This window comes from Protopterus annectens, chromosome 13.part0 (genome assembly GCF_019279795.1).
Source record: "Protopterus annectens isolate FY-2018-M chromosome 13.part0, PAN1.0, whole genome shotgun sequence".
Taxonomy (NCBI): Eukaryota; Metazoa; Chordata; order Ceratodontiformes; family Protopteridae; genus Protopterus; species Protopterus annectens.
Window position 1 is genome coordinate 376696106 of NC_056747.1, and position 15000 is coordinate 376711105.

Here is a 15000-nt window from a genome sequence, read left to right on the forward strand (position 1 = left end):
AGTTATTGCAGAACTGTACCAGAAAAATCTGGATATGGCCCTTAGTAGATGTATTTTTTTTTGGGGGGGGGGGTCATAGACTGTCCAGTTGAAGGCACCTTTAGGCAACTATGATCCATGCCATTGTGTAGTTTAGTTCAGGGAGAAAGAACATAGAGACAGTGTGCATGCTATAACCGACTTCTGAACCGGGAGTAGGGTGTAAGGTTAAGCTAACAGACTTGTGAACAAGTTTCAGGAGTAAACCACTATTGGGGGGATGCTGTGGACAGATCTGTGATGGGCAAAAGAAGTATATAAAATATCTACTTAGAAATGCGAGGCTAACAGTTAAAGTGAAAGTTTCAGGCCACCAAGATTTAGAAAGGAAGGGGTAGGGAGATAGAAGAGGCGCACACTACAGCGATGTTTGGAAGAAGAGTGGCAAAGGTGCAGGAGTTGGTAAAGGGAACCAGGAGGAAGTGCAAGGGCTGTTGGATGTGCAGCAGAAAGGAGAATGGTAAAGACAGATCTTGCTAAACTAAGAGAAGATGACCGTGATTGCAGATGTCTGGTAAAAGGGAGAGTTATTTAACTGTTACTTTGCTGCTTCTCAGAGGAGAATGGAGGGTGTCATTCTGGGATGAAAGCAGGCTAGAGAGGTGGGTGGTCAGTGGACGGATAGGGTAGAGAAAGGAGGTGGTGGAGATGGAGATGGCTGTTCTTAAGGACGCTAAAGCTTAAGATTGGATAGTTTGTCTCCTGAAATCCTCAGAAATCTGATCATTATGCTGGCAGATTGTGATGGGTGGCCTTCAGCTGATCACTATGGGGTATGGAAGTGCTTGGTAATTGGAGACGTGTGGTAACCTGGTACAGAGGATTGCAAGAAACATCTGCGTAACTGCAGACCTGTTAGCTTAACAGCATTTATTGCTAGAGTCAATGTGTTCTTCGTGTTTCACTGTTGGCAGTCATCACATTTGTGATGTCCTTCAAGAATGCAACTGCAGTCATAACATGTGGGTTGTCCTGCCTCAGGCAGCCCTCGGTCGGCCGGATTCCAAAGTCTGGGTCCGACGTCGGCTGATGTCGCATTTCTCTCCGACGTCAGAGCGGCTGGAGTACATAAGCATCAGCCGACGCCATTTTCAGTCTTTCTTGCCACGCGGTGCCCGAAGCAGAAGCAGTTCGCAAGTGCCGGTCGGTCAGCTCCTGTATTCTTCAATTCCGAAGTCATCAAAAAAGCTAAGTACCCCGTTTGGGACCTTTTCTTGCCTCAGCCGATGTCAGAAATTACTGAAAAAGTTAACAGTTGTCTTTCTTGTGGTAAACAAATACCTCATAAGGATTTCCACTCTTACTGTCTTCCTTGCCTTGGACCAGACCACGTCGTCTCAGCCTGTGTAGCCTGTGTTCGCTTCAACAAGCGCACTCTCAGGCGCCGGGCGGAGTTCGCTGAAGATTTTTTCGGCGATAAATTCGCTTACACAATGCCGTCGGATCTTCCGACATCACAAACTCCCAAGAAACGAAAAGACCGGGACTGACATCCTCGGCCCGCGTCTACCACCGACTCCACGCCAAAACCTACCACGGGTGCTCCGGTTCCCTCTGAGACAGTCTCTCCACCGCTCCGAACTGAAGACACCGCATTACCGACGACTCCGATTCCAGATATCACTCCGCCAGTTATTGATTTTCCTCCGGATATCGAAACCGAGGAAATGCCCGAGACCATTGCTGTAGACAAGGTCACTCCTGCATGTGGAGCTGCCAGGCCTCCTATGGCCATGTCTATTAAGGCCTACACCAGGGCTAAGGCAGCCAGCAAAACAAAGCATCTTACTACTAAAACCTTTCCTCAGCCTATTCCAGAGACACAAATTATGTCCATGGCTGCTGATTTAATTTCTATGATTAGAGGTTCACAGGCCCATCCTGAGAGAGGATCCCAGCCTCCTTCTGATAAAAGGCCCCGGGTTGAACCCTCTGACCCTATTCCGTCAGATGAAGACTCTGAGGGCTCTGTCCACTCTGATAGCCAGGAAGAGCTCTTCCAGACCTATGAGGACTCGGATGCAGAGGATTCCATCCCCTCGGACTCCCCGCCTGAGGATATTTCTTTTGGGGAAGTTCTGCATACCATGAGGGAACATTTTAAGTGGCAAGGCCAGGAATATTCTGATTCCAGGAAACACCTTCAGACTTTCCTTAAGAAGCCCCCAGCACAGGCCCTTAGCTATTCCTCCTGTACTTGATGTTTTGGATGATTTATATGCTGACTCTAGTGTTACCCCTGACTCTCTTCCTCCTGCTCCAGCCAAGCCAGACAGGTATTACAGGGTCCCAGAAACTCATTCCCATTTATTCAGGGCCCATACTGCTGATTTGGAAACTATTTCTCAGGGGCCTAAAGGAGTTTCAGCTTCCACCTCTAAAAATCCATTGCTCTCCAACAGGGAAGCTAGATCATTAGAGAGATGGGGCAAAAAGGTTTACACATCCACTACCTTATCTATGAGAGCTTTGAATTGCCTTTTTCATATGTTACAATATCAGGATTTCCTGTTGGAAGATTTACAAAAAACATTGGCCACTCCTGATCCTTTAGACAGGAAGGCTTTGCAGGAAGCAGTACATAACACTCAGCAAGTAAGCAATCACTTCCTGCAGTGTGGATATGATGCACTGGAAGCTTCATGTAGGGCAGCTATGACAGGGGCAGTTATTCGTAGACATGCATGGTTAAACGATCAACCTCTACCAGATCATGTAAAGGCAAAACTTCTGGATGCACCTTTGGAAAAGAACAAGCTTTATGGTGCTAATGCTAAGGATGTGTTAAAGACCATCGAGGAAAAAGCAAAATCAGTTCAGACGGTGAAAGATTTCCTCCAGGTTCAACCCCCCAGATTCAGTAGGAATTGGCCTTCAAAAAACTGGTCCTTTCCTAATCCAGAAAAGTTTCAAAGGGGTAAAAACAGACGTGGCCGAGGAAGAGGCCAATACAGAGGTCCTTACAGGGGACGACAATGGCAGCCAGGAAACCAAAGAAATGACGCAGGGGTTTCACCTGCCCCACAGCCACAATCTCAATGACTTTCCTCTACTTCCGCCTACCAGGGAACAAATAGAAACTCCCTTGGGCGGGAAATTATCTCTGTTTGCAGAAAATTGGCACAGACTGACAAAGGACAAATGGATTTTGGACATTATAGACAGAAGCTACAGGTTCCATTTTCATACCTTGCCAAGAAAACAAGGCGTGCCAAACCTACCACAAAACCAGAGGGCAGAGGCTAACAAGCAAATCTCTCTGCTGACTCGAATGAAAGCAATAGAAAGAGTTCCACAACAAGAACAAGGCCAGGGGTTTTACTCAGACTGTTCCTTGTTCCAAGAAAAGAATCTCAATGGAGACCAATACTGGATTTGTCCGCATTAAATACTTTCCTCATAGTACCAAAGTTCAAAATGCTGACTCTACAGCAACTCCTTCCCATGCTGGGCAAGGGGGCTTGGCTGATTACTCTGGACCTCAAGGAGGCATACCTGCATGTCCCTATCAGACACAGCTGCAGAAGACACCTCAGATTTCTTGCAGGGCCAGAGCATTATCAATTCTCAGCATTGCCATTTGGCTTATCTACTGCGCCCAGAGTATTCACAAAATGCCTGGCTTCAGTAATTGCTCATTGCAGGCTCCAAGGGATACAAATCTACCCGTACCTGGACGACTGCCTCATACAAGCGGACAACAAATTGATGTTGACAAAAAAAATTGGACTATGTCATACGATTACTTCAAGCTCTGGGATACACAGTCAACTTCAATGTACTCCTATTTACATTGTATAAGTATGTAGCTATCTATTGTTTATTCCTGCCCTCTGGGTTTGTTTTAGGTGTTTTTTTTATTTTTTGTACCTATTTTTGTTGTCTGTTTTTGGAGCTTTTCTCCCCAGGACTCCAGGTGAAGCAGGGTTTCTTTTAGGCCCAATGGACTATCCTGGTAAACCAACTGCAAATAAATAAATAAATAAATAAATAAATAAATAAACTTTCAAAAGTCAAGACTGCAGCCATCCCAGCAAATAATCTTCTTAGGAGCCAAATTAGACACAGCCGCTCAAATGGCTTACCTGACAGAAGACAAGCAAGAGAAGTTAACTCATTACTTCAAAGGTTTAGCAAAACTCACCCAGATGACTGCAAGGAGATTCCTACAGGCCCTGGGTTACATGGCATCCTGCATTCTTCTGGTTCCATTAGCAAGGCTACACATGAGAAAGCTTCAATGGTACCTAAAAAGCATTTGGTCTTAGCACAGCAACAACTTGGAGACAACCATACCGCTCATTCCATGCCTACAAAAGGAATTCCTATGGTGGGCTTCGGTGAGCCAGGCCAACACAGGTATGTCATTCAAAAAACCACAGATAACACAGACCATGACCACAGACGCCTCAGACCTTGGATGGGGTGCGCACATGGAAGGCAGGTGTATACAAGGACAATGGTCTCAAAAGGAAGCACATCTGCATATAAATCAAAAGGAAATGCTGGCAGTAATGCATGCTATCGAGGCCTTTCAACATCAACTTCATCAAGGCCATTTACTGATACGGACAGACAACACCACTGTGATGTGGTATATAAACAAGCAAGGGGGCACCCACTCTTACCCCCTCTGCAGACTGACAATGCAACTTTGGGAAAAATCACTGAGCCTAAACATCCAGTTACAATCCCAGTTTGTTCCAGGCAAAGACAATGTGCTGGCGGACAGCCTAAGCAGGAATTTCACAGATCCACACAAGTGGAGGTTACATCCGAAGATCTTCACACAACTCGCTTCGACATGGGGCAGGCCAGAAGTAGACCTATTTGCCTCTCACCTCAACCATCATCTACAAAAATTCTGCACAAGGACATACCATCCAAAAGCTTGGAAAATAGATGCTCTCTCATTCAACTGGAACTTCCTAACAATCTATGCATTCCCACCTCTGCCACTGATGACCTCAGTACTACTAAAGATCAAAGCAGAGAAACCCAAGGGAATCATAATAGCTCCGGACTGGCCAAGACAACACTGGTACCCACTACTAAGGAGCATATGTCACACCAGGAGGTGGGCCCTTCCCCAATGGCCTCTGCTTTTGACTCAACACAATCTCAAAACAGTGCATCCAAACCTTCAGACACTGCAGCTAACAGCCTGGGAGATCCCATAAATAACCTCAACCTATCTCTCTCCAAGGAAGTTCAGCGGATACTAACAGAGGCTCGAAGACCATCCACCAGAAAGGTTTACTTAGCAAAATGGAAGAGATTCAGCAATTGGAATACCAGCAAGGGGCATGATGCATCATTGTTGAACATACCACTCATCTTGGAATATTTGGCGGATATGCTAAAGAACGGCCTCTCGTATTCTTCCATAAAGATACATGCATCATCTATTTCAGGTAGATATAACACTGATCCTCCTGTCTTTTCACACCCTTTGCTAAGGCAATTCCTCAGGGGAATCAAGAACATCAAGCCACCAAGAAAGGCCCCAGTGCCAGCCTGGGACCTCAATTTTGTCCTAGATAAACTGACTCTACCTCCTTTTGAGCCAGCAGCTTCAGTTGACTTACAATTTCTCTCATGGAAGACAGCTTTCCTGTTGGCAATTACCTCAGCAAGAAGGGTTTCGGAACTACAGGCCCTAATGGCAATACCACCGTTCATAATTTTTCAGAGACAGGGTTTCATTAAGGACCAACCCTACTTTTATGCCAAAGGTGGTATCTAGGGTTTCTTTAAATCAAGCTATTCATTTGCCTGCTTTCTTCCCCAATCCTGAGAATAAGGGGGAAAGACTGTTACATACCTTGGACATTCACAGACAACTTCGATACTACCTGGACAGAACCAAGGCCAGTAGGAAGTCTGAACAACTTTTGTAGCTTACGCCCCTGCAGTCCAAGGAAAAGCAATTTCAAAACAGACAATTTCAAAATGGATTGGACATTGCATCAGATTTTGTTATTCCTTTCTTGGAAAGACTGTTCCAGCCAATGTCAGACCACATTCCACAAGAGCTACAGCCACCTCTACAGCATTCTTAAGAGGGGTGCCTACTAAGGACATTCTAGAAGCTGCTACATGGAGCTCCGTGCATACATTCTCCAAACACTACAATCTCCCTCTATACTCCAGATCCAGAGCAGGCTTTGCTTCGGCAGTCCTGCAGGGTTTGATTGCAACACCATCTTTTTCCTAGAGCATACCTCCTCCCCCAGCTAAGCTATGGCATTCTACCCACATGTTATGACTGCAGTTGCATTCTTGAAGGACATAGTACAGCTTTGTACCTACCATAAATGTAGATGTCCGATAGACATGCAACTGCAGTCGGATTTTCCCTCCCTCCATACCCCTCTATGCCTAGGACCCTTTCCTATCCCTGTTTCTCTTAGCTGGGGATATCTGTTATGGTGTATTTGTTTTATTGCTCATTTATTTCTCTGGAATCCTGTTTTTGTCTTCCAATTTGATTACAGCCTTCCTTGGAGGGCACCTGGCATCTGGGGCAAGAAACACTGAAGAAGATGGCGTCGGCTGATGCTTGTGTACTCCAGCCGCTCTGACGTCGGAGAGAAATGCGACATCAGACCCAGACTTTGGAATCCGGCCGACCGAGGGCTGCCTGAGGCAGGACAACCCACATGTTATGACTGCAGTTGCATGTCTATCGGACATCTACATTTATGGTAGGTACAAAACTGTACTTTATCTGCCTGCAGGTAGCCCTCAGCCGGCCTGAATACCAGAGTCTTTGGATTCCTGCATTGGATGCGGTCTCTTCTTCCATGATGTCAGGTCATCAGGGGTGTAAAACATGCAGCCGATGCCATTACAATAGTGTTTTTTTTGCCGTGCGGTGCCCGAAGCAGAAGCAGTTCACAAGTGCCAGTCAGCAGACTCCTGAAATTTTTGTTTTCGCGTTTCAGATCCAAAGTCTTCAAGAAAGGTAAGTACCAAATTGGGGATCCTTTTTCTTGCTCCAACCAATGTCAGTAAAAGTTAACAATTGTCTTATCTGTGGAAAGCAAATACTTGAGATTTTCATTCGTACTGCATCCCCTGTTGAGGTCCAGACCACGACGTCCCTCGCTGTCTGTTTTGTGCCTTGTTCAACCACTGAACTATTCATCATCTGACTATCTTTGCAGCAAATTATTTTCATACTCTGTCTCACTACTCCGAAATGGCTTAGTTAAGCCATCCAACTACCGATCTTCCAAAAAAATGTAAGGATAAAGACAGACAGATCGCATAGATCCAAAACTGCCTACGCTTCCGTTAAGCTAGTCGACAGTCTGCCGGTACACAGTGAGGTGCTTTTGCAGCCCCTGATATGCGCTACTTCAGATTCGCAGGCCTCTACTGAAACCCAAGTGGAGTCCGGTATGCCGCAAGATGCTTCTTAGACTATGGAACCTATGGATGTCTCTACCTTGGATGGGTCCGGAACCGCTGTGCAGGCACCGGCTTCTGAGGGTGTATTCAGGCCTACAGACTTGCATTTTAAACCAATGCTATCGTCTTCATCCAGGCCTAAAACTTGCACCATGCCTAGAAAACAGACGTCCAAACCACAGGCTCAAAAAAAAAAAAAATACTTAGAATGGCTGAAGACCTTATTACCTTTAATTGGGGGAAGCTAGCCTTCCCCCTCTGAGACCTAGAACTAATTTTTTTTCTGATTCTTCTGATCAGGAATCTGATATTTCTGTTCCTTCTGATTTCCAGGATTTGCACTTATATACCTATGAGGATTCTGATGCAGAGGATTCCATTCCCTCTGCTTCCCCACCAGAAGATTTTTCTGTTGGTGAAAGCTTGCACACTGTTAGAGAGCATTTCCGCTGGGAAAGCCAGGATTACTCTGACTCCAAAAAGAAGCTTTGGGAATTCTTACTCCTTCCTCAACATAGGCCTTTAGATATCCTTCCTGTTTTGGACATTGTAGATGATGCTTTCTTGGAATCTAGCCTTTCCCCAGACATTTTACCTCCAGCTCCTAGAAAACCTGGCCGGTATTAGAGTACCTGACTCTCTCAAGTTCCTCTTCAAGAATCCTACTGTGGATCCAGAGACCATTTCCCAAGTACCAAAAGGGATTAAGGCTACTGCTGCCAAAAATCCTGCCCCTTCTGATAGAGATTCAAGAGCCGTAAACAGATGGGGTAAGAAGGTATACACTTCTGCTACTTGGGCCATTAAGGCTTTAAATTGCCAGTTTCATATGTTAAAGTATCAGCAGCATATTATGGGGCTACTTAAACAGAAAGTGATGTTGATTCCTGACTGTGCTGAACAGAAAGAATTAAAGGATTTAATGCATTCTGCAGAACAACTTGGTAAACATACTTTGCAATGTGGTTTTGACGCATTAGAAGCATCTTGCAGGGCTGCTGTCACTGTGTCTGTACTTAGAAGGCATGCTTGGCTTAAGGAACAAATCTTGCCAGATCATGTTAAAGCTAAATTACTGGATGCTCCCTTAAACCAAGACCACCTGTTTGGCAGCAAAGCAGAAGTTGTCCTCAAAAGGATGGAGGAAAAAGCTAAATCTATGCAAACTTAAGATTTCCTACAAGTACATCCTCCCAGATTTAGTAGGCATTGGCCTTCAAAGAATTGGTCCTTACCAATCTCTTCCAGGCCTTCTCAGTCCAAACCCAGGAACAGCAGACCACCTAGGTTACAGTCACAGGCTGCGCACAGGCCTAAAGTGGGGGTCTCCCACTTCCAAAGCAGGGGGTAGTAAGCCACCCCCTATGGAAAAATGGCACAATGACTTAACCTTAACCCCTTCCAAACCCTGCTCAACTGCCTGCTCCCTTAGGAGGAACGCTCGCCCTGCATGCAAAAAAACTGGGAACTCATTACCCAGGACAAATGGGTTTTGAACATAGTTTCCCAAGGATACAGATTCCCTTCCACACACTACCAACCCCAAACAGTTATTTTATTTATTTATTTAAATTTGTTGACAGAGAGTTCTCGACTGGACGTAGGTCCATTTTCAGCAGAGGCCCAAGTAGAAAAGCTCCACAGTAAAATAGTTACATTGAATTACATAGCGATTAACAATTTAACATAGCAATTACAACACATTTACAGATGAAGAACTTGGTACATCAGTAGACAATTAAAATCTTTATCAGTGAAGTACATAACAGACCTTAACAAATGTTAGTGAAGTTCCTGCTGTATAATACGTGCTAGGCTTATGAGCATCTGAGCTTGCTATAATCAGGGTAATTAGTGGAGTGGAAAGAAAGGTAGTGGTTGGATGGGGTGGATGATATTAGAGTCGGAGTTGCAAGGGCATAGCCAGCATGTTTTTAGGTGCGCTTTTAGTACAGTTTTGAAGTGGGTGCATGATGGTACAGAGGTAATTGTGGGTGGGAGTGAGTTCCATAATTTGGCTATGGCGCAAGAGAATAGTGCTTCACCAGCAGTTATTGGCTTTAGTGATCTGCAAGTGAATTTTGTTGCTGGATCTTAGTGGTCTGGTGGTGCGATAGGGTTGAAGTGGATTCTGGAGGGATGGGACATTTAGTGGATGGTTTACTAGTTTGTGGGCGAGTGAAAGTTGATACCTCTGAAGGAGGTGAGGGAGTTCAAGCCAGCCCAGTTCAGCAAGTGAGAGACAGAGGTGACTAAGGTAGGATGCCCCTGTGGTGAACTTGGCGATTTTGTTGTAGCAGGTCTCTAGCTTGTTTAGATCACATTGCCTTAGGTTGGTATATATTGGAGAGGCATAAGGGTAGGGTGGAGATAAGGTGGGAATTTGCTATTGAAATCTTTGCTGCTTTGGTGAGAAATTGCTTATTTCTGTATAACGCTCCTAGTTTTTTGTGGACTTATGGTCATGGATATGTGAATGTCAAATTTTAGTTTGTCTATTTCCACTCCTAGCAATTTGGTGTGTTCAGTTGGGTATATAGTGGTGTTGTCTTTTGCTGTGATGTTAATGTGAGAGTTGTTTTGAGCAAGTTTGGTGGGTTGGAAGATGAGTAGTTTAGTTTTGTTTGGGTTGAGTATTAATTTGGCATCAGATAACCATGTTTCAACAGAGGAAAAGGCTTCCTGTGTGACTTTTTGCAGTTTGGGTAGGGACTGGGCTGAGCAGATGATGGTAGAGTCATCTGTTTATTGTATGTGTGTGCCATGTTTGGTGGCAGAGGCTAGATTATTGGTGTAAACAGAGAAGAGTAGGGGTCCAAGCATGGATCCTTGGGGAACCCCTATGGAGACAGGTAGTTGGGGAGATATGTCATTCTGCCATGCAACGGATTGTTGGCGGTCAGACAGGTAACTCTAAAACCAGTTGGTGACTGATTGTGAGAAGAATAGGTTATTGAGGACAGAGATAAGTTGTTTGTGTGGGACCATGTCAAATGCTTTAGATAGGTCTAGGAGAAAGTAGCAGAGGAGAGAGAGCCATTGTTTTTATGCTGAAGGATAGTGTTAGTAAAGGAGAGTAAGGCAGTGGTGGTGCTATGGTTTGGTCGGAAACCATGAGGAGTACTGGAAAGGAGGTTGTTAGTAAGGAGGTAGTCTGAGACCTGAGAGTGTATGCATCTCTCTAGTATTTTAGTAGTTAGCCAGACCTACCCCCAAATCAGTGGGCGGAGGCCCAACAGCAGTTTTTCTCTCTCCTAAGTGTCAGGGCTATTCATCCTCTCCCAGCAGAACAAAGGGGACAAGGTTTTTATTCAAGACTTTTCCTGGTACCCAGAAAAGACAGCTCTTGGCTTCCTATCATGGACCTTTCTATTCTAAACACCTTTCTGGTAATCCCCAAAATTCAAAATGCCAACACTTCAACAGCTTCTTCCTATGCTAGGAAAAGATGACTGGCTGGCAACCTTAGATTTAAAGGAAGCTTACCTGCACATTCCAATAAGGGAATTTTGCAGGAAATACCCATGCTTCAGAGCAGGCTCCATGCACTGTCAGTTCTCTGCACTTCCCTTTGGCGTATCTACTGCGTCCAGGGTATTCACAGTGTCTAGCTCCAGCCATTGCATTTTGCAGGCAGAGAAATATTCAAATATATTGTCTGATTTAAGGCAGAAAGCCAGGACTTGATATTAACGTCTGGCATTCGTAAATAAACTTCTAACCTCACTGGGGTACACCATAAACGAAAAGAAATCTCACCTAGTACCCTGCCAAAAGTTTGTATTCCTGGGAGCAAGCTTGAACACAACTTCCCAGATGGCTTTCCTCACTCCGGAGAAACAAGTTTATTTGATAACCTACTTCAAACTATTGGCCACAAAACCCCAGCTATCTGCAAGGAAAATTTTGCAAGCCTTTGAAGTTCATGGTCTCTTGCATTCTACTAATTCCATATGCAAGACTGCATATGAGGAAACTACAGTGGTATCTAAAAAGCCTATGGTGTCAACATTCTCAGGACCTGGAATCAGTGATTCCCGTCATTCCTTGTGTAAAGACAGAGTTCCTTTGGTGGGCAGAGGCCTGCTATCACAACAAGGGCTCACTTTCACTCTACTCCCTGCCGCCCAAACCCTAACAGACTCATCAGGCTATGCATGGGGGGGGTTCACTTGGCAGGACAGTGCATTCAGGGCAAATGGAACCCGAGACGGATGCACCTGCATATCAATCAAAAAGAAATGTTAGCTGTACAGAATTCCCTGACCGCCTTCAAAGACCGCATTCTTCCAGGACAACTATTGGTAAAGGCAGACAACACCAGTTATGTGGTACATAAACAAGCAAGGGTGAACCCACTCGTACCCTCTCTGCAGACTAGCCATGGCTCTGTGGAACACAGCCTTGAGCTACCAAGTGCACCTACAAGCTCAATCCCTGCCAGGCAAGCTAAATTCACTGGCACATGACTTGAGCAGAAATCTCATGGACCCACACAAATGGAAACTATAACCAAAAATATTCAACCTCTTGAACAAATGGTGGACTCCATAGGTAGACCCGTTTGCCTCCCCTCAGAACTACCAATTGGACAAATTCTGCACAAGGACTCCCCACAGTCAAGCTTGGAAAGTGGATGCCTTGTCCTTTTACCTGGGAAAGCCTCTTGTCTTATGCCTTATCCCCCCCTGCCTCTCCTCTCGAAGGTTCTGCTAAAGATCGAGCAGGACAAGCCAAGGACAATACTGGTTGCACCAGACTGGCCACGCCAGCACTGGTACCTCCTGTTGCGCAGTATGACACTGCTGGAACCATGGCAACTGCCTCAGACCCCTTCCCTGCTGTCCCAGCAGGCGGGCCAGATTCTGCACCCTCAGCTTCAAACCCCAAACCTTGCAGCCTGGCTAATAACTTGAGCTCTCCAGTAGCATCCCTCAGTAAGGTGCCAGATGTCATTCTGGAGGCAAGGAGGCCTAGTACTAGAAAATTCTATGCTGAAAAGTGGAAAAGATACTGTTCTTGGGGACAGACTCGGGGAATGTGCACAGCACAACTGTGCCCAGCTTACCTCGTATTCTTCAGTACTTAATAGAAATGCTCCACAAGGGCCTATCCTTCTCGTCAATTAAACTTCATGTCTCTGCCATTTCAGCACATTATACCACTGAGCCACATCTCCTCTCTCACCTCTTTTCAAAACAATTCCTTAGAGAGGCCAAAAATTTAAGGCCCTCTCCAGGAGAGTGCCCACTCCAGCCTGGGCCCTTAACTTTGTATTGGAAAAGCTTATTCCCCCCTCCACTTTGAGCCAGCTGCAACAGCAGAGTTGAAATTCCTTTCTTGGAAAACAGCCTTCCTTCTAGCCATCACTTCAGCAAGAAGAGTGTCTGAATTACAGGCCCTCATGGCAGTGGAACCCTTCATTATCTTCCATGCAGACAGAGTTTCCCTCAGGACCAGTGCTTCCTTTATGCCCAAGGTGGTGTCTAGTGTGGCCCTAAATCAGTCCATTCATTTGCCTACTTTTTTCCCTAATCCACAAAAAAAGGGGAACAAATTTTGCATTCTCTGGATGTGCACAGACAACACAGATTTTATTGGGACACGACTAAGCCTCTCATAAAATCTGAACAGATGCTACTTGGCTTTGCTGGAGGGGCAGAGGGGAAGGCCATTTCAAAGCAAACCATTTCTAAGTGGGATAGCCCATTGCATTCATTTCTGCTACAAGCACCATGGAAAACCTACCCCACAGGGGATAAGATCACATTCCACCAAGGCTGCATCTACCTCTGCAGCCTTTCTCAGAGGAGTCCCTACCAGGGACATCATGGAAGCTGCTACCTAGAGCTCTGTACATACCTTCACCAAGCAATTACCACATGCCTATTTTTTCTAAATCCAGAGCTGGTTTTGTCACTGCAGTCTTGCAAGCCTTAATAGCTGGCCCTAATGCTCTCTAACTTCCTCCTCCTCCCCCCTTAGCTCTGTGAATCAACCCAAATGTAATGACTGCAACAGTGAAACACTATGAACATATTACAGTTGTGTACACTTACCATAAATGTAGATGTTTGCGTATGTTTACTGTTGCAGTCCTGGTTACCCTCCCTCCAAGACCCCTGACTTCTCTTGGCTCTACCTTTCCTTCTTGTTTGGTATATTTAAGTTCTCAGGTGTATTTGCTTTTTGATGGAGGTGTACCATAACATATAATTGCTTCCTGTTGTGGGGGCACCTGATGTCTGGGGCAAGAAAAACTGTAATAGCATCAGCTGCATATTATATACCCTTAACGTCATGGAAGAAGACAGCATCCGACAGAGGAATCCGAAGACTCTGCCTGCAGGCAAATAACTCAAATGTGATGACTGCAACAGTGAAAACACTCTAAGATCTACATTTATGGTAAGTGTACACAACTGTACTTGGTCTCCAGAGCAGTGTCCAACGCATGTTCATGAATAGCAGGCATGCTCAGTCAGAGTTGTAGTCTTAGTGATTTGGTTACAGATAAATTTGATGGGGTAGTGCCAGTAGATGTGTTCTGCCTGGGCTTCAGCAAGGCCTTTAGTTCAGTCCTGCAGGTGTGATTGTTAAAACTTTTGAGGGATGCAGGTGTGATTGTTAAGAAAACTTTTGAAGGATTAGGGTAGGACCACGACTGGCAACATGAATTTCTGTATCGTTAAATGATCAGACAAAGAACGTTGTAGTGACAAGAATAAAGTCAGGAGTAAGGAAAATGAGTGTTTGGGTGTAGGGATATGTCCTTGGTCTGTTACTGTTCAGTTTACTCCCAAGCATATGTTTGTAAGACTAAGAACAGGATTTGGCTCACAGTACAAAGATGGGTACAACAAAAGGCAATGGAGAAAATAGTCTGAGGAAAATAATGTTTTGAAGTGGGGTAAGTGTCAGAAAAGTGGTATTTTGGGGTTCACTGCAGACAGGTGTAACAAACTCTTATAGCCGTAACTGCCCTGCTGTGATGTCAGCAGAGAAAATGAAGCTAATGGTACCGGTGGAAAAAGGACCATGGGGGGGTAGTGATCACATTTTGAATGAGATTTGCTTTGGCAACAGCTGACAGAATACTGAAGCGCATCCAAAATGTGTTGGAATGCAGAAGTAGTTTTTCCATCTCACAGGGCCATAGTCAGATCATGCTTAGAATATCATGTACATTTGGATTCTGAACAAGAAAAAGTACAGCGAGCTACTGGAAAAGGTTTTAAAAAAAAGCCACCAGAAAGGTGTATGGAATGGAGACTGTTAGAAAAAGCTTCAACTCTTGTCACTAAACCAGAGGAGACTGAAGGGACATATTGATACTCAGATCATGCTGGGCATAAGTGAAGAGGTCTCAATGTGGAAGTACACTGGAGGTGAAGAGAAGACATGAACAGTATTACTTAGAGGTATTTGGACCATGGAATGGAATAAAAGTGAGTGGTGGAGAGGGAATCCCACCAGCATTCAGCAGTGCTTGGAAAAGGTGAAGAAAGGGGGGGGAGGTTCATATGAAGTGTTAAGCTGCTTTGC

General features: G+C 45.1%; 1 protein-coding gene across 2 annotated transcripts in view; it reads left to right on the plus strand.

The window, feature by feature from the left end:
• The window catches only part of SGTA (small glutamine rich tetratricopeptide repeat co-chaperone alpha), a 571490-nt gene that overhangs the window by 367602 nt on the left and 188888 nt on the right, over positions 1-15000 (plus strand). The gene's annotated exons all lie outside the window — the stretch shown is intronic.